The sequence below is a fragment of the Canis lupus genome, chromosome 20, assembly GCF_048164855.1.
Source record: "Canis lupus baileyi chromosome 20, mCanLup2.hap1, whole genome shotgun sequence".
Classification (NCBI taxonomy): Eukaryota; Metazoa; Chordata; class Mammalia; order Carnivora; family Canidae; genus Canis; species Canis lupus.
Window position 1 is genome coordinate 24,660,244 of NC_132857.1, and position 21,407 is coordinate 24,681,650.

Consider the following 21,407-nt stretch of genomic DNA (forward strand, 5'->3'; position numbering starts at 1 on the left):
TCCTAATGACGAGGGTGAACGAGGTAGAAGAAGGAGTGAGTGACAAAGAAGAAAAGGTGATGTCAAAGAGGGAAACTGAGGAAAAAAGAGACAAACAAAAGATCATGAGGATAGATTAAGGGAAATAAGTGACAGCATGAGGAAGAAAAATCTACATGTAATTGGGGTTCCTGAGGGCGCCGAAAAGGCCAGAGGGCCAGAATATGTGCTTGAACAAACCACAGATGCAAACTTTCCTAATCTGAGAAGTAAAACAGGCATTCAGATCCCGGAAATAGAGAGATCCCCTCTAAATATCAATAAAAACCGTTCAACACCTCGACATTTAATAGTTAAACTTGCAAATTCCAAAGATAAAGAGAAGATCCTTAAAGCAGCAAGAGAAAAGAAATCTCTAACGTTAATGGAGAGAAATATTAGACTAACAGCAGACCTCTCCACAGAGACATGGCAGGCCAGAAAGGGCTGTCAGGATACATTCAGAGTCCTAAATGAGAAGAATATGCAGCCAAGAATACTTTATCCAGCAAGGCTCTCATTCAGAATAAAAGGAGAGATAAAGACCTTCTAAGACACACAGGACCTGATAGAATATGTGAACACTAAAGCAGCTCTGCAAGAAATTTTAAGGGGGACTCTTAAAATTCCTATTTAAGAAGTCCAATGTAACAAGCCACAAAAACAGGGACTGAATATGTATCATGATGACACTAAACTCATATCTTTCAATAGTAACTCTGAACATGAATGGTCTTAATTCATCAAAAGGAGCAGGGTTTCAGACTGGATAAAAAAGCAGGACCCATCTATTTGCTGTCTACAAGAGACTCATTTTAGACATAAGGACACCTACAACCTGAAAATAAAAGGTTGGATTACCATTTACCATTCAAATGGCCCTCAAGAGAAGCAGGGGTAGCCATCCTTATATCAGATAAACTAAATTTTATCCCAAAGACTGTAGTGAGAGATGAAGAGGGACACTATATCATACTTAAATGATTTATCCAAGAAGAGGACTTAACAATCATCAATGTATATAACCCGAATGTGGGAGCTGCCAAATATATCCATCAATTAATAACCAAAGATAAGACATACTTAGATAATAATACACTTACACTTGGTGACTTCAATCTAGCGCTTTCTACAATCGATAGGTTTTCTAAGCACAACATACCCAGAGAAACAAGATCTTTAAATGATACACTGAACCAGATGGATTTCACAGAAATCTACAGAACTTTACAGCCAAACTCAAATGAATACACATTCTTCTCAAGTACACATGGAACTTTCTCCAGAATAGACCACATACTGGGTCACAAATCAGGTCTTATCAAATACCAAAAGATTGGGATCGTCCGCTGCATATTCTCAGATCACAATGCCTTGAAATTAGAACTAAACCACAACAAGAAGTTTGGAAGGACTTCAAACACATGGAGGTTAAGGATCATCTTGCTAAAGGATGAAAGGGTGAACCAGGAAATTAAGGAAGAATTAAAAAGATTCATGGAAACTAATGAGAATGAAGATACAACCGTTCAAACTCTTTGGGATACAGCAAAAACAGTCCTGAGGGGGAAATACATCACAATACAAGCATCCATCCAAAAATTGGAAAGAACTCAAATACAAAATCTAACCTTACACCTAAAGGAGCTAGAGAAAAAACTGCAAAGAGATCCTACACCCAGCAGAAGAAGAGAGTTAATAAAGATTTGAGCAGAACTCGATGAAATCAAGACCAGAAGAACTGTGGAACAGATCAACAAAACCAGGACTTGGTTCTTTGAAAGAATTAATAAGATAGAAAAGCCATTAGCCAGCCTTGTTAAAAAGAAGAGAGAGAAGACTCAAATTAAGAAAATCATGAATGAGAAAGGAGAGATCACTACCAACACCAAGGAAACACAAACGATTTTAAAAACATATTATGAACAGCTATACGCCAATAAATTAGGCAATGTAGAAGAAATGGACGCATTCCTGGAAAGCCACAAACTACCAAAACTGAACAGGAAGAAATAGAATACCTGAACAGGCCAATAACCAGGAAGGAAATTGAAGCAGTCATCAAAAACCTCCCAAGACACAAAAGTCCAGGGCCAGATGGCTTCCCAGGGGAATTCTATCAAACGTTTAAAGAAGAAACCATACCTATTCTACTAATGCTGTTTGGAAAGACAGAAAGAGATGGAATACTTCCAAACTCGTTCTATGAGGCCAGCATCACCTTCATTCGAAAATCAGACAAAGACCCCAACGAACAGGGGAATTATAGACCAATATCCCTGATGAACATGGATACAAAAATTCCCAACAAGATACTAGCCAATAGGATACAGGAGTACATTAAGAAAATTACTCACCATGACCAAGTAGGGTTTATCCCTGGACACAAGGGTGGTTCAACACTCCTAAAACAATCAATGTGATTCATCGTATCAGCAAGAGAAAAACCAAAACAGTAGGATCCTCTCATCGGATGCAGAGAAAGCATTTGACAAAATACAGCATCCATTCCTGATCAAAACTCTTCAGAGTGTAGGGATAGAGGGAACATTCCTCAACATCTTAAAAGCCGTGTATAACAAACCCACAGCAAATATAATTCTCAATGGGGAAGCACTGGGAGCCTTTCCCCTAAGATCAGAAACAAGACAGTGAAGTCCACTCTCACCACTGCTATTCAATATAGTATTGGAAGTCCTAGCCTCAGCAATCAGACAGGAAAAAGATATTAGAGGCATTCAAATTGGCAAAGAAGAAGTCAAACTCTCCCTGTTTGCCAATGACATGATACTCTACATAGAAAACCCAAAAGCCTCCACCCCAAGATTGCTAGAACTCATACAGCAATTTCGCAGCGTGGCAGGATACAAAATCAATGCCCAGAAATCAATGGCATTTCTATACACTAACAATGAGACTGAAGAAAGAGAAATTAAGGAGTCAATCCCATTTACAATTGCACCCAAAAGCATCAGATACCTAGGAATAAACCTAATCAAAGAGGTAAAGGATCTATACCCTCAAAACTATAGAACACTTCTGAAAGAAATTGAGGAAGACACAAAGAGATGGAAAAATATTCCATGCTCATGGATTGGCAGAATTAAGATTGTGAAAATGTCAATGTAACCCATAGCAATGTACATGTTTAATGCAATCCCTATCAAAATACCATGGACTTTCTTCAGAGAGTTAGAACAAATTATTTTAAGATTTGTGTGGAATCAGAAAAGACCCTGAATAGCCAGGGGAATTTTAAAAAAGAAAACCATATCTGGGGGCATCACAATGCCAGATTTCAGGTTGTACTACAAAGCTGTGGTCATCAAGACAGTGTGGTACTGGCACAAACACAGACACATAGATCAATGGAACAGAATAGAGAACCCAGAAGTGGACCCTGAACTTTATGGTCAACTGATGTTTGATAAAGTAGGAAAGACTATCCACTGGAAGAAAGACAGTCTCTTCAATAAATGGTGCTGGAAAATTGGACATCCACATGCAGAAGAATGAAACTAGACCACTCTCTTTCACCATACACAAAGATAAACTCAAAATGGATGAAAGATCTAAATGTGAGAAAAGATTCCATCAGAATCCTAGAGGAGAACACAGGCAACACCCTTTTTGAACTTGGCCACAGTAACTTTTTTTTTTTTTTTTTTGGCCACAGTAACTTCTTGCAAGGTACATCCATGAAGGCAAAGGAAACAGAAACAAAAACGAACTATTGGGACTTCATCAAGATTAGAAGCTTTTGCACAGCAAAGGATACAGTCAACAAAACTCAAAGACAACCTACAGAATGGGAGAAGATATTTGCAAATGACATATCAGATAAAGGGCTAGTTTCCAAGATCTATAAAGAACTTATTAAACTCAACACCAGAGAAACAATCTTATCATGAATTGGGCACAAGACCGGAACAGAAATCTCACAGAGGAAGACATAGACATGGCCAACACGCACATGAGAAAATCCTCTGCATCACTTGCCATCAGGGAAATACAAATCCAAACCACCATGAGATACCACCTCACACCAGTGAGAATGGGGAAAATTAACAAGGCAGGAAACCAGAAGTGTTGGAGAGGATGCAGAGAAAAGGGAACCCTCTTGCACTGTTGGTGGGAATGTGAACTGGTGCAGCCACTCTGGAAAACTGTGTGGAAGTTCCTCAAAGAGTTAAAAATCGACCTGCCCTATGACCCAGCAATTGCACTGTTGGAGATTTACCCCAAAGATGCAGATGCAATGAAACGGCAGGACACCTGCACCCCCATGTTTCTAGGACCAATGTCCCAATGGCCAAACTGTGGAAGGAGCCTCGGTGTCCATCGAAAGATGAATGGAAAAAGAAGATGTGGTTTATGTATACAATGGAATATTCCTCAGCCATTAGAAACGACAAATACCCACTATTTGCTTCAACGTGGATGGAACTGGAGCGTATTATGCTGAGTGAAATAAGTCAATCGCAGAAGGACAAACATTATATGGTCTCATTCATTTGGAGAATATAAATAATAGTGAAAGGGAATAGAAAGGAAGGGAGAAGAAATGGGTAGGAAATATCAGAAAGCGAGACAGAGCATAAAGACTCCTAACTCTGGGAAATGAACTAGGGGTGTTGGAAGGGGAGGAGGTTGGGGGGTGGGGGTGAATAGGTGATGGGTACTGAGGGGGGCACTTGACGGGATGAGCACTGAGTGTTATTCTGTATTTTGGCAAATTGAACACCAATAACTAAATTTATTATTAAAATGAAATAAGTAAAGAAAATTCATCTACCACCTTTACAAATCTTTGTTTTCAAAGATAAAGTTACAGGATGTACCTAAACAGCTCCTAACTGCATTAAAATGAGCATTGTTTACAAGTCATCTGATTTCAAATTCAATCTTCCTCTGAATGTGAAGACAGCATGACATAAAGTGAACAAAGTCTCTGTAAGAATTTCAAATGCATTCATTTACCCTGGGGGTTTAAGTATTGTCATTTTTTATGACTGTGCAGAGCATTTGGTACCTAGGAATGCAAACATGAGGCATTCTCTTAATCTGCGTTAACCTGTTAATCTGAAGATTTTGCATGTGTTTCTGATGTCTTGATGCTTTACAAATCGACAAAAATAAAATTAATACAGTGGCTCTTTCAGAGAAGGATATCCTTCCCCACATACACATGTACTCAATAGTAACCATTTTTAAAAAGAAAACTGTATTGTATTTCTGTTCTTAAACTTTTGGAGATATAACTAATAAAACAAAATATATCCAGTGTACAGACTACATTATGTACAACATACACTTATTGAAAAAAACTCAAAGAGTTATATTAATGGTATAAAGATCATAGAATTAGAGACAAAATGGCTTGATTATCTTCAGCTTCTCTTTATATAACAACTTTTAAGTTTTTACCATCTTAGTTGCTCTTCTATAATGGATCAGTGGCCAACGATAGCTCTAAAATAGAGCCAAACAAGATAGACCCATAGAAACCTGACTTTGTAAATTTTAAAAATTTCTTTTAGTAGTCTCTGTACCCAGCTTGGAGCCCAGAGCAGGGCTTGAACTCCCGACCCTGAGATCAAGAATTGAGCTGAGATCAAGAGCCTGAGGCTTAACTGACTCAGCCACCTGGATACCCCAAGACACATGAGTTTGTATATAAAGGAGATGTAGGTTGTTAAAAATAATGGCAAACTTTACCAGTTTGCTTAATTTCTTAAAAAGCAATAACATTATTGATCTTCCCCGTCAACCGAAAACATTTTAACTATGAAAATTGACACTATCCAAGATTCAGATAAACAATTCTTCTTAGGGAATGGCAATACTATGTTTTAGATAACGGCTGTAATAAAATTTGGTCAGTCAAAAACACAGGTTAGTACCCTACTGTGTTAGAGAATTGAGAACAACTACTAATATAACCTCTAAGGGAAAAAAAAAACCTATTATATTTCACCATTGTGAAAAATATTTCTGACAGTGTAATAAGATGTTTATTTTTTAAAGATGTTTAACATAAAAATATGATACTACTAATCGGATGGCTAGTGTATGAGGCTAGTAAGTTTCCCTTCTTTAATGAAGCCATGGTATATATTCAAAGCTTATTGCCTTATAAAAAGAAGCAGAGTATCCATTTATGTTTCATTGACCCTTGACTCTCAGTCCTTCTACTGTCAAACATGTGTCCTCCTGGAACCTGGGTGTCGTTCAGCGGTAGGAAAGCAGTGATGAGCTACTGTATTAGTCACTGAGCCCCTATGGTGTGCCAGGGCTGTTTCTACTAACTGGAGGTTCCATAGCAGATGATCCCTGGCCTCATAGAACTTAAGTTTCCTTTGGAATAAATGCATTTGCTGTAAAGAAAAGCAAAGCAGCATAACACTCAGGCAAATACTCATGCTGGTGTTACAATTTCATACATGGTAGAAAGGAGAACCTCTGATGCCAGATATTTAAGCAATAAGCAGAATGAAGTGAGAAGGTACAGATAACAGGGTGAAGAGTGTTCTTGGATTTCCCCCCCAAAACAGTAAGTATGAAGCAAGTACTTTATTATGAGGAAGTGCATTAATCAAAAGTCCTGTAACACCTCCTAGAACCCACAGAGAGGTCAGCAGGCAGTGGCTAGGCCACAAGAGCAATCTGTACTAATTGTTTTTAGCAATCTGGCTTCTAAATAGGAAAAAAATGAAGCTAGAGAACATATTACACATTGTGAATTCAGCTTCAGGATCATTAGCAGCTATGCAGTTCATATATAATGGGGCTGGGTTATGAGACTATGATAAAAGAAAACACAAGATATTGTGGTTTAATTTATATTTTTGCTCATTATAACTCTGAAGAAGAATTAAACAGGTGAAAGGTTTGCATTACTTGGGGAGAGAGAATAATTTAGATTATTAAAGTATACAGATTAACCTACCTATAAAAAGTGATGATGAGAGATACGAGTAAAAAATAAAGTAGCAAATTTTTCAGATGATTTTTATTTTATAAGTTGATCCTTTGAGAATATTGTTTTCTGATTCCACAATTGGTCATTCCATTTGGTTGAACCTAACATATTACATTCATGTGCGACATTGTCTGATAAGGCAATGGTTCTTCTTTTAGACAATATTTGGAGCCAGATTTTTCTGTGTTGTTCCTATGAGCCTTTATCGCTCTATGTGGTTGGTTGGAAGTAGCACAAATCTAAGGCTTTGTATGAAGTGAGTAGAACGCTGAATTTGTCAGACTATTTAAGGACAGAAAGTACTGGCGAAGAAGCTCTAGACTAACATCCTTTCTCCACTCTCTTCCTGCATGCCAACCAGCTCTGTGCAACTCAGACTAACATCTTGAACTCATTCATTAACTTCTACTGTATGGTGGTCTATAAGTTAAATCAAGCAGATGTATTTTTTGATAATTAATTTGTAAAGAACTACATATCCTATTCACAAATATTCTAATAATATAGAAAGAAAACTATAATATTTCCAGACAGTAAAGCAAAAACTGACCATTTTTTGAAAATTTTAGCAATTTAAATGTCATAAAGATACAAATCCATCAAAGCCAAATCATCTGTCTCAAAGGTAATACATTAAACAATATTAGTATTTAAGCATCCTTCTTTGCACAATCAGAAAAATACACATTGTGGCCCTCCCTTAGGTATTTCTCCTAGCATTGCCACTTTGATATTTAAATATAAAAAGCATTTTTCTCTAAGTTGTTCTTCAGATCTGTCACTTTCTGTATTAGATTTGAAGTTGGTTGATGAAGCACAAGAACGGTGTTCTGACCAACCAATGCAGCAAGCTCCTTCTCCGTGATCAACTTCAATCCACTATCACCCTCTCCAGTCAAATGAGTGTTAGAGTCTAAAAGCAAATGAGTGCAAATTGCTATCAAGCTCTCTCTCCTGAGGGGTCAGGTGGGTGATGGAGCACAGATTGTGGGTCAAGGGCAGAGGACAGGAAGTGAGAGCTCCTAAAATTAGCCTGACTCACAGGAATCTATAGACTCCTGGGGAGAAGGTCAGTCAGTATTCAATATCGAATCACTATATTGGGAGCTTGATTTCATAAAAGAGGCCAGGACAGTAAGAGATACAGGAATACGGTGATTTCCTCCACAGCTCAGGCAACCAGTGGCCTTCCGGATGCTTTGAGGCTAAGCCCGTGTGAGACTTTTCCATCCCATGTGATATTATCGCCAATAAAGAGATATCATCAAATAGACTGGGGCTCAGTGAATAAACACAGAGAAAGCACCACATATCTAAAGGGCTCAAGTAGCCAGAGAGAGAAAAATTAGTTTCATGTTGAATGGAATAAATAAGGGAAGAGACAGTCTACTTAAATTTAACACACACACACACACACACACACACACACACACACAAGTATTTGAGTACACACATAAAAAAGGTACAATAATACTTTCTAGATGGAAAAACATGATTTTCCAGACAAGTAATCCCGTGGGTGAATTATAGAGAGAATTGCCACTGTGGAGCATCAAATTAATGGTCTAGAGAATCAAGTGCAAGGAATGTATCAAAATACAGACCAAAGATATAAAAAGATTGAAATCATGAGTGAAATCAGAAGCTTAAGAGTCTCATATCCTCGCTTGGTAGATAAATGAATCACTTATAGTTAGGAATAAAGTTTGACCAAATGCTCACAATTGCCCATTACTCAGCCACTGAACTTTGGCTTGACCAAACATTAGCCATGCTTTTCTTTTTCCCCAGACACCTAAACTCTGGCTTTTCCACATGCTTGAGCAAGAACTAAAGCGCTAAGATACACAAAATCTTTTCTTACTTGATTTACTGAGAATCTGCTGAGCAGGGGAACATTATTCCCTGTTAAAGTGCCCAAATTCTGCTGCCTGCTTACACAACACCTTTGGCCTCCTCATCCACAAAGGTATTGCTGGTCTGCTTACTCCTTCCTGTAAAAGAAAGACTTTTCTGCAGAGTCAAAGTTTAACTTCTTCCTTGTCAATTTCGATGCCTTTTATTTCTTGTTGTTGTCTCATTACTGAGGCTAGGACTTCTGATCCTATGTCAAACAACAGTGGTGAGAGTGGACACCCCGTCATGTTCCTGACCTTAGGGAAAAGGCTCTCAGGTTTTCCCCATTGAGAATGATATTATCTAGGGTCTTTCATATATGGGCTTTATGATGTTAAGGCATGTTCCTTCTACCCTACATTCTTGAGGGTTTTTATCAAGAAAGGATGATATATTTTGTCAAATGCTTTTTTTTTCTGCATCTTTTGAGAAGATCATATGATTCTTACTCTTCATTTATTAACGTGGTATATCACATTGCTTGATATTTGAATATTAAAACATGCCTGTATCCCAGGAATGAATCCCATTTAGTCCTGGTGAATAATCCTTTTAATGTATTGTTGGATTCTATTAGGGAGTATTTTGTTGAGAATTTTCATGTCGATGTTCATCAGAGATAGTGGTCTATAATTCTCCTTTTTGGTGCAGTCTTTGTTCCTTATAGTCAAGAGGCTCTTATGGTTTGACTCCCTCTTTGTGTTATCTTATTTTATTTTTCCTTCCCTTCCCCTATAGTCATCTGTTTTTTTCTTTTGTTTCTTAAATTCCACATATGAATTAAATCATATGTGAAATTGTGGTACTTATCTTTCTCTGACTGACTTATTTTGCTCGCCATAATAACCTCTAGTTCCATCCATGTCATTACAAATGGCAAGATTTCATTCTTTTTGATTCCATTATAGATAGATTAGATAGATAGGAATCTCACATCTTTTTTATCCATTCATCTGTTGATGGACATCTGGGCTCTCTCCATAGTTTGGTTATGTGGACATTGCTGCTATAAATATTGGGGTGCATGAACCCCTTCAAATTACTATTTTTGTATCGTTTGGATAAATATCTAATAGTTCAATTGTTGGGTCTCAGGGTAGTTTTATTTTTATCTTTTTGAGGAACCTTCATATTGTTTTCCACAGTGGCTGGTATTATTTATTTAAATTTTTGGAAGAATTCCCCAAGGAAGCCATTCAGCCATAGATTCTCATATGTTGGGAGATTTTTTATTACTCATGCAATTTCTTTTCCAGTTATGAGTCTGTTCATATTTTCTATTCCTTCCTGCACCAAAGACCATAAGATACCTAGGAATAAACCTATCCAAACAGGTGTGCTATGAAAACCATAGGGCACTTATGAAAGAAATTTAGAAAGAGATGAAGAAATAGAATAACATTCTGTACTTATGGATTGGAAGAACAAATATTGTTAAAATGTATATCCTACTCAAATCATCTACACATTCGATGTAATCTCCATCAAAATAACGTCAGCATTTTTCACGGAGCTGGAACAAACAATTCTAACATTTGTATGGAAGCAGAAAAGACTCTGAATAGCCAAAGCAATGTTGAAAAAGAAGACCAAAGCTGGAGGCATCATAATTCCAGAATTCAAGCTGTATTAAAAAGCTTCAATCATCAAGACAATATGGTACTGGTACAAAAATAGACACATGGATCAATGGAACAGAATAGAGAACCCAGAAATGGACCCTCAATTCTATGGTCACTAATCTTTAACAAAGTGGGAAAGAATATCCAATACAAAAAAAAGTCTTTTCAACAAACGGTGTTGGGAAAATTGGGGCGCAACATGCAAAAGAATGAAACTGGAACATTTTCTTACAGCATACATAAAAATAAACTCAAAATGGATGAAAGACCTAAATGTCAGATAGGAAACCATCAGAATCCTAGAGTAGAACACAGGCAGCAGCCTCTGTGACCTGTGCCGAAGCAACTTCTTGCAAGCATGTCTCTAAAGGCAAGGGAAACAAAAGATGGATGGAGAGATGAGGAAATTGGGATTTCATCAAGATAAAAAGCTGCTGCACAGCAAAGGGAACAATCAACAAAATTAAAAGGCATCTTATGGCATGGGAGAAGGTATTTGCAAATGATACATCAGATTAAAGGGCTAGTATCCAAGATCGATAAAGAACTTATCAAACTCAATACCCAAAACACAAAAAATCCAGTTAAGAAATGGGCCAAAGGGGATCCCTGGGTGGCGCAGCGGTTTAGCGCCTGCCTTTGGCCCAGGGCGCGATCCTGGAGACCCAGGATCGAATCCCATGTCGGGCTCCCAGTGCATGGAGCCTGCTTCTCCCTCTGCCTATGTCTCTGCCTCTCTCTCTCTCTCTCTCTCTCTCTCTGTGTGACTATCATAAATAAATAAAAATTAAAAAAAAAAAAAAGAAATGGGCCAAAGGCATGAACAGCCATTTCTCCACAGAAGACATACAAATGGCCAACAGATACATGAAAAAAATCTCAACATCACTAATCATCAAGGAAATAAAATCAAAACTGCACTGAGATTCCACCTCACACCTGTCAGATGGCTAAAATTAACAACTCAGGATACAATAGATGTTGGCAAGGATTCAGAGAAAGGGGAATCCTTATACACTGTTGGTGGAATGCAACCTCATGCAGCCATTTTGGCAAAGAGTATGGAGGTTCCTCAAAAGGTTAAAGATAGAACTACACTATGACCTAGCAATTGCACTACTAAATATTTACCCAAAGGATACAAAAATAATGTTTCAAAGGGGCACCTGCACCCCTACATTTATAACAGCAGTGTCCACAAGAGCAAACCATGGAAAGAGCCCAGATGTCCATCAACAGAGGAATGGATAAAGAAGAATGGATGAGCCCAGATGTCCATCAACAGATTAATGGATGCATGGAGCCTGCTTCTCCAAGGACTATTTCCTTCTGATATCTCGACAAATTGCAAAATACTTTGTAGAGCATTGGTCTCATATTTAACTATAACTACAATCTATTCTATCCTCTGTAAACACAATCTTTATGTGTATGCATGAATGTGCAGGGGTGTGTATGTGTATTTTTCCCCTATCTTCAGATGGTATTCTCAAATTAGATTATAAAATCACTTAAGAAATGTGTATTGTGATTAGCTTAGGAATAGTAAGTGCTTATATTAATTATATATTACTAAAATTTTTAGAAATAAAAAAAACCTTCTAATGAACTTAATGTTTTAAAAAGACCATTTCTTCAATAAGTGGTACTGGGAAAACTATAGAACTACATGCACAAGAATGAAACTGGATCACTTTTTAACATCATATACAAAAAATGAACTCAAAATGCATTAAAGATATGAAACCATGAAACCTGAAAATCCTAGAAGACAACATTGGTAGTAATTTCTCTGACATTGGCCATAGCAACACTCTATAGATATGTCTTCTAAGACATGGAATACAGAGGCAAAAATAATCTATTAAGACTACATCAAAATAAAACACTTTTGCACAGTGAAGGAAACCATCAACAAAAAAGGTGACCTACTGAATAGGAGAAGATAATTGCAAATGACCTAATAGAGGGCTAATATCCAAAATACACAAAGAACTTAAGCAACTCAACATCAGAAAAAAAAAACAAGCAGTCTGATTTTTAAAAAATGGGCAAAGGACATGAATAGACATTTTTTCCAAATAAGACATACAGATGGCCCATAAATATACAAGAAATGCTCAACATCACTCATCATCAAGGAAATGCAAATCAAAACCACAATGAGATGTCACCTCATACCTGTCAGTACAGCTAAAATAAGGCAAAAAACAACAAGTGTTAGTGAGGATGTAGACAAAAAGAACTCTTGTACACTATTGGCAAGAATGTAAATTGCTAACATCACTGTGGAAACCAGTATGGACATTCCTAAAAAAAAATAAAAATAAAAGTACCACATGATCCAATAATTTCACAAAGGTATTTACCCAAAGTATACAAAACATCAGTTCAGGACCCTGGGTGGCTCAGAAGTTAAGTGTCTGCCTTTAGCCCAGTTCTGTGTCTCTCATGAATAAATAAATAAAATCTTTAATTTTTTTCATTTTTATTTATTTATGATAGTCACAGAGAGAGAGAGAGAGAGAGAGGCAGAGACACAGGCAGAGGGAGAAGCAGGTTCCATGCACCGGGAGCCCGATGTGGGATTTGATCCCGGGTCTCCAGGATCGCGCCCTGGTCCAAAGGCAGGCACCAAACCGCTGCACCACCCAGGGATCCCTTTTTTAAATTTTTTAAAAATTTTTATTTATTTATGATAGTCACAGAGAGAGAGAGAGAAAGAGAGAGAGAGAGACAGAGACACAGGCAGAGGGAGAAAATAAAATCTTTAAAAAACAAAACAAAACATCAGTTCAAAGAGATAGATGCACCCTTATATTTACTGCAGCATTATCTACAAGAGCCAAGATATGTAAGCAACCTATGTTCATCAATAGACAAAAGGATAAGGAAAATGTAGTGTATGTATACATTTAATATTTATAAATTATATATAATATAAATATATATAAATTATATGATATATATATAATATAAATATCATATAGCCATGGATGATATAAAGGATGTTATACTAAGTGAAATGAGTCAGACTAAGAAAAATACTACATGATTTCACTTACTTATGGAATCTAAAGAATGAAATAAACAAACAAAAAGTAGAACCAGATCTAAAAATACAGAAAAACCAATGGTTGTCAGAGGACTGGGAGGTGATGGGCTGGACAAAATGGGTAAAGGAAAGTGGGAAGTACAGGCTTCCAGTTATGGAATAAACAAGTCATGGGAATGAGAGATACAACATATGGAATATAGTCGGTAGTAATTTAATAGTGATGTTTGGGACACATGGTAGGTACATTTCTGGGGAACCTAATGTCATGTATAAAGAAGTTGAATCACTATGTTGTACACCTGAAAATAACATAACATTGTAGGTCAACTTAAAAAAATTTAAAAATTTAAAAATTCAATTAGCATAGTATAAACTTTTGTAAAAGAAACTAATTTAATATTTTTTAATAAAAAAACTGGGATGCCTGGGTGGCTCAGCTGTTGATCCCAGGGTCCTGGGATCGAGTCCCATATTGGGCTTCCCATGGGGAGCCTGCTTCTCACTCTGCCTATGTCTCTGCCTCTTTCTCTCTCTCTGTCTGTCTCTCATGAATAAATAAAAACCTTTAAAAATTAATAAAAAAGGGATCCCTGGGTGGCGCAGCGGTTTGGCGCCTGCCTTTGGCCCAGGGCGCGATCCTGGAGACCCGGGATCGAATCCCACGTCAGGCTCCCGGTGCATGGGGCCTGCTTCTCCCTCTGCCTGTGTCTCTGCCTCTCTCTCTCTCACTGTGTGCCTATCATAAATAAATAAAAAATTAAAAAAAAAAAAATTAAAAAAAAAATTAATAAAAAAACTGTATCTTCAGAGTTATCAGCATTACATATACTGTAAGCATACATTTATATTCTACTGGAACATATTTGTCTTAAATTGAAATAGGTATATTGATTCAATAAGTTAGCATTACATCTACTAGAGAAATTTAAATTTATATACTGTTTGCCTCTAATTTTTATGATTCAAACTAATTTTGTAGTTTCATTTTTATATATTTGGGTATGTTAATAAACATGTTCATTTTTGCAACTTAAAAAGCTACATATAAAAAATGATATGGGTATAAAAAGCATAAAATATATATTTATAAATCCTCTTAATCTGCAAAATACTAATGCATGACAGTTCAAAATTATCTACTTCATAGTTTTCTATATAAAATAAAAATTACTGTAATTTCAAATGATAATATCTATATAAGTAATACTCTAGTAGGAAAAAATAATGATATAAGCAACTTGATATGCAAGGTATGAAAGATATGACTTTGTTAAAAAACATAGTTTTATTCTAAAATAAAATGACTTACTGTTACAAAAATGCATAAGACCAAATGGTATATGAATACAAAATATTATAAAAGGATCCTTGAAACTATTTTCATAGTCAGGGCTCACTAATATTTGAAAGATTTATTATAGAAAAAATTAAAATTAGTATCAAATATTATACAGATGTAAAACTAAAATTTTGTTTCTCTTTTAAAATGACAATTTTCTCTTAGATTATTGGTCTTTTCTTAACCAGAAATTGTGATAACAAGGTTTTCTTTGTCTTCTGGGTAATCTCCTATGGCAAACATTCTGTGTTTTATCAGAATATTTTTCTGTGCTTTTTTTTCTGTGCTTTTTGTTGACTTTATTGTTATATCTTGATTATAAAAGTCACTCAGTTTTCTTACCGTCATATTGAAAACTCACAGCTCAATTATGGATGCTTACAAGAAAGACATTTAGTTCTAAGTAATAAAGAAAGATTGACAAAAAATGTTTCCAAATATATTGGGCAAATGCAATAAAATTAAATGTAGGAGTGATAATATTACTATCAGATTAGGTGAAATCTGTGCAAAAAAGCAGTAAGTAGAATATAGTATCATAAAATAAAGTGATAAGCATAATTTATTAATGGATAGAACATAAATAAATCTATATATTTAAGAAATAGAGTAGCAAGCACATATAGCAAAAACTCCCCAAAATACTAGAAGGAATGATTAAAAACAATTATAATGGAAGTCATCAATATACCTTTCTTAAAATGGAACTTGTAAGTTGACATAACTAGTGGTTTTTCCAGGTGTATGTGTGCCGTTTTGTTTGGTGCTCTGTACTGAATCGTGTCCTCCCAAAATGCATACGATGAAGTCCTATCCCCTAGCTGGATGGCATTTGGAGATGGGCCTTTGGGGGCAGTTGGTCATGAAGGTGGAGCCTACGTGAGGGGATTGGTGCCTTCATAAGAAGAGGCCCTAGAGAGATCTTTTTCTGATTCCACCATGAGAAAAGAATCCAGAATCCAATCTGCCAGCATCATGATGTAGGACTTCCCCAGCCTCCAGAATTCTTGAAATGTCAACTGTTTAATCCGCCTAGTCTATAGTATTTTATTAGAGTAGCCTGAGCTGAATGAGTCATTTTATATCGTTTTGCTGTATGAAAGTTCTCCTCCACTAATATTTTATGTTCAAATTCACTACTAATCAAGGGAATGCAAATGGGATTAATAATGAACTATAACAGCATGCTCACCAGAATGGAAACGTTAAAAAGAATGGTTAATATTTTTGCTGCCAGGGATGAAGACAAAAGGTAACTCCCATGTTGTGAGTTACCCTAATCTTAGAAATACCTTAAGATTTTTTGTTTTGCAAAGCAACCTGCAACATCTATTATCATTTAGCATTTGAACTGCATGCACATGTTGACCCATCACTTGCACTTCTTGGAATCTTTCTTAGAAATAAAAGCATAACAATCAGCTGCAGAATTGGTCGTCATGGAGAAAATAATGGAAACAATAAACATTCTTAAGAGGAAAGCTGATTAAATTGTGGTACATCCAGGTAATGCAGCATTTTGATGGTTTCTTTGTTTCTTCCATTAATACTAGTATTTGTTTTTATTTAGCAGTGCTATGTACCAAACCACTCTACTCCTATAGTACGATGGTCAGTAAAGATTTCTGTCATCTAGTGTGTGTGTGTGTGAAAGAGAGAGGGGGAGGGGAGAGAGAGAGAGAGGGAGAGAGAGAATCCAAATAAACATGTAGATTACTACTGCAGTAGATACTGAGAAATGCTGTGAAGGAAAAATAAAAATATGAAGGAAATAGAATATAATATCGTGGGTTGGTTCACAAATTAAGTATGATTTGAGTCAGGAAAGAATACACTCAGATGATGTCCAATTCTGAGGAATTGAGGCAATCCTCCATTTTTCTTCTAGTGATTTGTCTTATCTCTGAATGGATTTCATCTCTTACTCCTAGTTGGCCTCTGACCATTTCAAGTAGTAAAAATAATCCTATGTCCAGTTTTTCATTTACTTTCCAAAGATATTCAGCTACCTACAAGTTTCTTGTAAATAACCCACTATATCAAGAGTGCCTCATTTCTTGAAACAAGAAGCCGGAAAGGAAAATGGTATTTATGACTGTGTACAATTAACCAGGCACTGTGCTGAGTGTTCCAGGAGCTCTCCTTCTATCCACCTCCAAATATGGGAGAGATCACTAGTCTTAAGTTTAAAGGAGAAATTTGAGATCAAGAAATACAAATATTCAAGTCTGAGAATTGGTAGGGTAGGCGTAGACATTAATTTTTAAAGATCGATATGTAAGGGTCTGGAACAAACTTTTACGCGACCCCAGATGTGTTTGCTTTATGAATGCAGAGACAAACATACTCTGTTGTTTCTATTAAGTAAGGTTAGTCATTTTACCTATACTCAAGGTATCCAAAAAATTAGCATCTGGTATAAATGTAATCAATGATTCCAAAGACACACCTGAGACACACCTGAGAAACACTCCTACAGGGTAGGGGAATACTATAATCTCTTTCTGAAGTTCATGAGAAGAAACATATATACATCGTCATCACATGTTCAAAGATAATTATCATGTCTATCAGTGGTAGCTGAATTAGTTTAGTTAAAAAGAACTATTAAATTAGTTAAGAACATATATCAGATTCATAAATACAAAAGGTTGGGATTTTAGAAAATCCCTGGATGAGAAGACAAAAAAAAGTGAGGTATTTGGAGACCATAGCGAATGGATAACCATGACCATCTATGAGGTGATTTTGTTAGAAAGTGCTATTGAGGGGACCCCTGGGTAGCACAGTGGTTGGGCGTCTGTCTGTGGCTCAGGGCGTGACCCCTGGGGTCCTGGAATCGAGTCCCGCATCGGGCTCCCTGCATGGAGCCTGCTTCTCCCTCTGCCTGTGTCTCTGCCTCTCTCTGTGTGTCTCTCAGGAATAAGTAAATAAAATATAATAAAAAAAGAAAGTGCTATTTGAGGATTGCAAAGTAGAGTGAATGGGTCATGTCACAATGAGCAAAGAAGGGGGCACACTTGGGACTTGGTCAACTAAAAGATGCTGCTTCTAATTATTGCCCCACCACCTCTTCTTATATTTCAGAGCAAATATTCAATCTTTGAAGCCTCCTCAGATTAAGCTCATATTTCAATATCTTTCTTTTACATGTATTAAATGTGTAATAACATTTTTATAAATGAAAAATATAGAATTAAAGTTCATACAATTTTCATAACAAGTGCTTTACTTCAATCACCATTTCCTACTTCTAAGGAATTAGAAAACACTGAGGAAATTATACAGATGATAAAAGATTCATATAATCTTCATATAGCTTATTTTCTTCTTTTAAAAATGAATTTGATTTGCACTCTGTTGTTGAAAGAACTCTTGTCTACTGGCTTTTTGGTAGAAAAGTAGAAATGCCTGCAGAGTCATCACGTAAAGGGTGGCCTGTGTGTGTGGAGGGGGGACTAATTGTGTCTGTAAAAATCTCAAGCACTCGAACAATCTTACCTTTATCTCTAGTGTTGTTTTATTCTTTACCACTGCTATCAAAACTGAAAAATATTCTTATTCTTTCACTTCAACTGGAAGTTAATGTCGTCTCTGAGGGGATATGTCTTTTTTTTTAACCAATCAGAGTTGTCACAAATGTTTTATTTCCTTGCAAAATACTATGAGTGTGCTTGGAAGTAATAGCAATGTTCTGATTTTTGTTCAGCACCTAGCAAAGAATAAATTTTGGAATATGTGTTTTGATCTAAGTGATTCATTGGAAATAAAGTTCCATGTCAAAGACAATGGCACATGTCATATTTAGAAATCTTACTGCTTCTCTCAGGCCTCAGTAATGCTTTTGTCATCTTGTTTTGGCTTCCATTTTCATGAAGGTCCTTGAACCAGTCCCGCAATCTGTTTGCCAATTCCCTGAACTCCAGGTCACTGCATGCTGAAAACAAAGCAAAACAACACAAATCTTGAATGATAATTTAGCATAATGCCAATGCTAGTTCTCAAATTATTTCAATAATGAAAAGCAACAGTAATAAAAGAAAGAAAGAAATGTAGTACAATTGTGTTTAAGCTTTTTAAAAATGAAAATTAAATATATGTTTCAAATATAATGAGATGTAATATAATGATGACATTTTGTCCAATAAAGGGAGATTATTAGTGGAGGTCTACTTCTACTCCTCAGTGGGGTATGGCACTTGATGGAACGTTCTTATTGATAATATCACATAAATTCAGTCTTAATATTTGTACACTGAACAATTTTGTTATGGTAAGAAGGTAGATGATCTGGGGAAATAATGGGCTGAAAATCCAAAATGAATATTTACACATTTATTATAGGCCATAGCTATTATATGCTATGATTTTATAAATCTGCATTAGTATATTAAATCCAGGTTATATATAACCCTATATATTTTTGAGCATAGAAAAGCAAAAGCTATCTTATTTAACATCAGAAATGATTGTAAAATATTTAAGAAAACAATATAAATTTCTGTTTTAAGAATAAGGTGTTAGTGAACTTTGACATTTGGAACTTGAATTAATTCATTTAAAAATATTGTTACCTACCAATAATTATATTTCTAGAATAGTCTCTGCGATAGAGTAGTAGAATATTATAGATATGTATCTGTATGTATGTGTGTGAGAGATGAATGATAAAATATGGTGTGTCAAATTTAGTCATTTGTTGCCAAAATATTTTGAAAATATAAAAATATATATTGTTTAGAGGACATCATTACTGTGGGTGTAACTCTTCTGCAAGTAGCATATATGTGATTTCCTGAACTGACTGCAAACACTCTTTAATAGTACTCTTGTTCATTTTGAAAAAAAATAATAATAACTTACATGCTGACTTATAAATGTCACATCACATTTAGTATAAACTACATACATCATCACTGTATGTATTATACACAATAAACATGTATAACATAATTTAACAAATGGAATATTATATGATGCAATATAATTTAAGACCATTTACTAGTATTAAAGAGAATCGAATTCCAGATTAACAGGACCTTCCAAGTACCCAGTAGGATGGGTGAGCCAGACCAGTAATGCATTCTGATATTTTAGGACAGTAGAGGCAAAAAAAGAAGATCCCAGAAGTTGCCATGGGGGGGGGAGAGTGACAAAGATTTCATAAACAAAGAATGAAGAATCAGAATGTCTGAATTTTTCATTAGCAACATTGGCAATCAGAAAGCTGAAAAACTGCTTCGGAAGTCTATATCCAGAAAAATCAGCTGAGAGAATTAGCTAAAGAGATGTGCTAACGTACATGACTTAAAAAAATAGCCACCCCCTTAACGTTTCTTTAGGAAGCTACTAGGAGATGTAACACACTAGACACAGAACTAAGAAAGAGGGTGGCCAAGACACATGAAATAAAAGATTTAGAGGAGTAGTGAAAGTAATGTCTCTAATTATGGTGAAGAGGAATCCCAGAATGCACGTTGCATGCCAAGCATAGAGGCGGATGGCAGGAGGTTTGAAAATCCTTGGTGAGGAGGTACAGAATTCATCACTATCCCTTCTTCATTCAGGGAAAACGGTGCCCTATAGTGAGATTCCCAGGAAGCATCACTTTTCCTGATAAGGACTACGATGGCTGAGACTGAATGGTAAGGCCACATGATGTGCAATCCTGGGTGAACGGTTACCCTCGAGCCCAGTATCTCTGTTTAAACAAACATCTAGGCAAGAGTCTTCTGATGTCATAAGCTTTTATGCTACAGAAAACAACACTTGCCTGAAAAATAGGGATTCTTCTCCGTACACATGTACACATTACCTGTCTCCGGAAGGATATTTAGACATAAAGTGGGTAAGCCTGATTATCTCCAGTCCAACAAACTGGATGAATATAGGAAAATGGTATGAGAGAGTCTTATTTTTACCATTCATTTTTTTCCTTTTGAGTTATGTGCTACATGCCTGTATTAATATTCAAAAATAAATGAAAAATTTCTTTTAAAAATTAATTACCATGCATTATCCTTGACCTACCAATTCCTTTCCTTGGAATTATCATCCAGTATACTACATACATACTAACTGATTTAAATTGGACAATACTATTTATTCAGTACATTTATAACAAGAAGTTACAGCTGTTAACGAAACTGTCCATGAGCTGTGGTCTGATGACATTGGTTAGATATATCCATCCAGTGAAGCTGTATAAGTCATAGAGTTTACAAGCTTACTAAGTGCTGATATAGACACCAACACACTATACAGCTTTTGGTGAAAAAAAAAAGATGAGAAGGTAAGAGTGTTTTGTATGCTTGCATTTGTGTGAAAAGGAAGGAAAATGCATTTGTTTATATATGCCTAAAATATGTCTGGAAATACACATAAGAGATCAGAACATTGTCACCTCTGTAATGAGAATGCAGGAGGTATAAATTGCCCAGAGACATAAATGAGTACATTTATACTTTTAAGAGTTAAAGCATGTATTTTTAA

The 21,407-nt window shown here is 36.0% G+C and overlaps 2 long non-coding RNA genes across 7 annotated transcripts in view; one reads left to right on the forward strand and one right to left on the reverse strand.

The window, feature by feature from the left end:
* Window positions 1–21,407, reverse strand: part of LOC140611774 (uncharacterized) — a 192,221-nt gene that overhangs the window by 22,398 nt on the left and 148,416 nt on the right. For all 4 annotated transcript variants that reach the window (XR_012012978.1, XR_012012975.1, XR_012012977.1 and 1 more), the window contains one exon: window positions 18,733–18,852. This is a non-coding gene — a long non-coding RNA (uncharacterized lncRNA). The remainder of the gene's footprint in view (window positions 1–18,732; window positions 18,853–21,407) is intronic.
* The window catches only part of LOC140611773 (uncharacterized), a 74,265-nt gene continuing 69,215 nt past the window's right edge, over window positions 16,358–21,407 (forward strand). For all 3 annotated transcript variants that reach the window (XR_012012974.1, XR_012012972.1, XR_012012973.1), the window contains exons 1-2: window positions 16,358–16,421; window positions 20,483–20,560. This is a non-coding gene — a long non-coding RNA (uncharacterized lncRNA). The remainder of the gene's footprint in view (window positions 16,422–20,482; window positions 20,561–21,407) is intronic.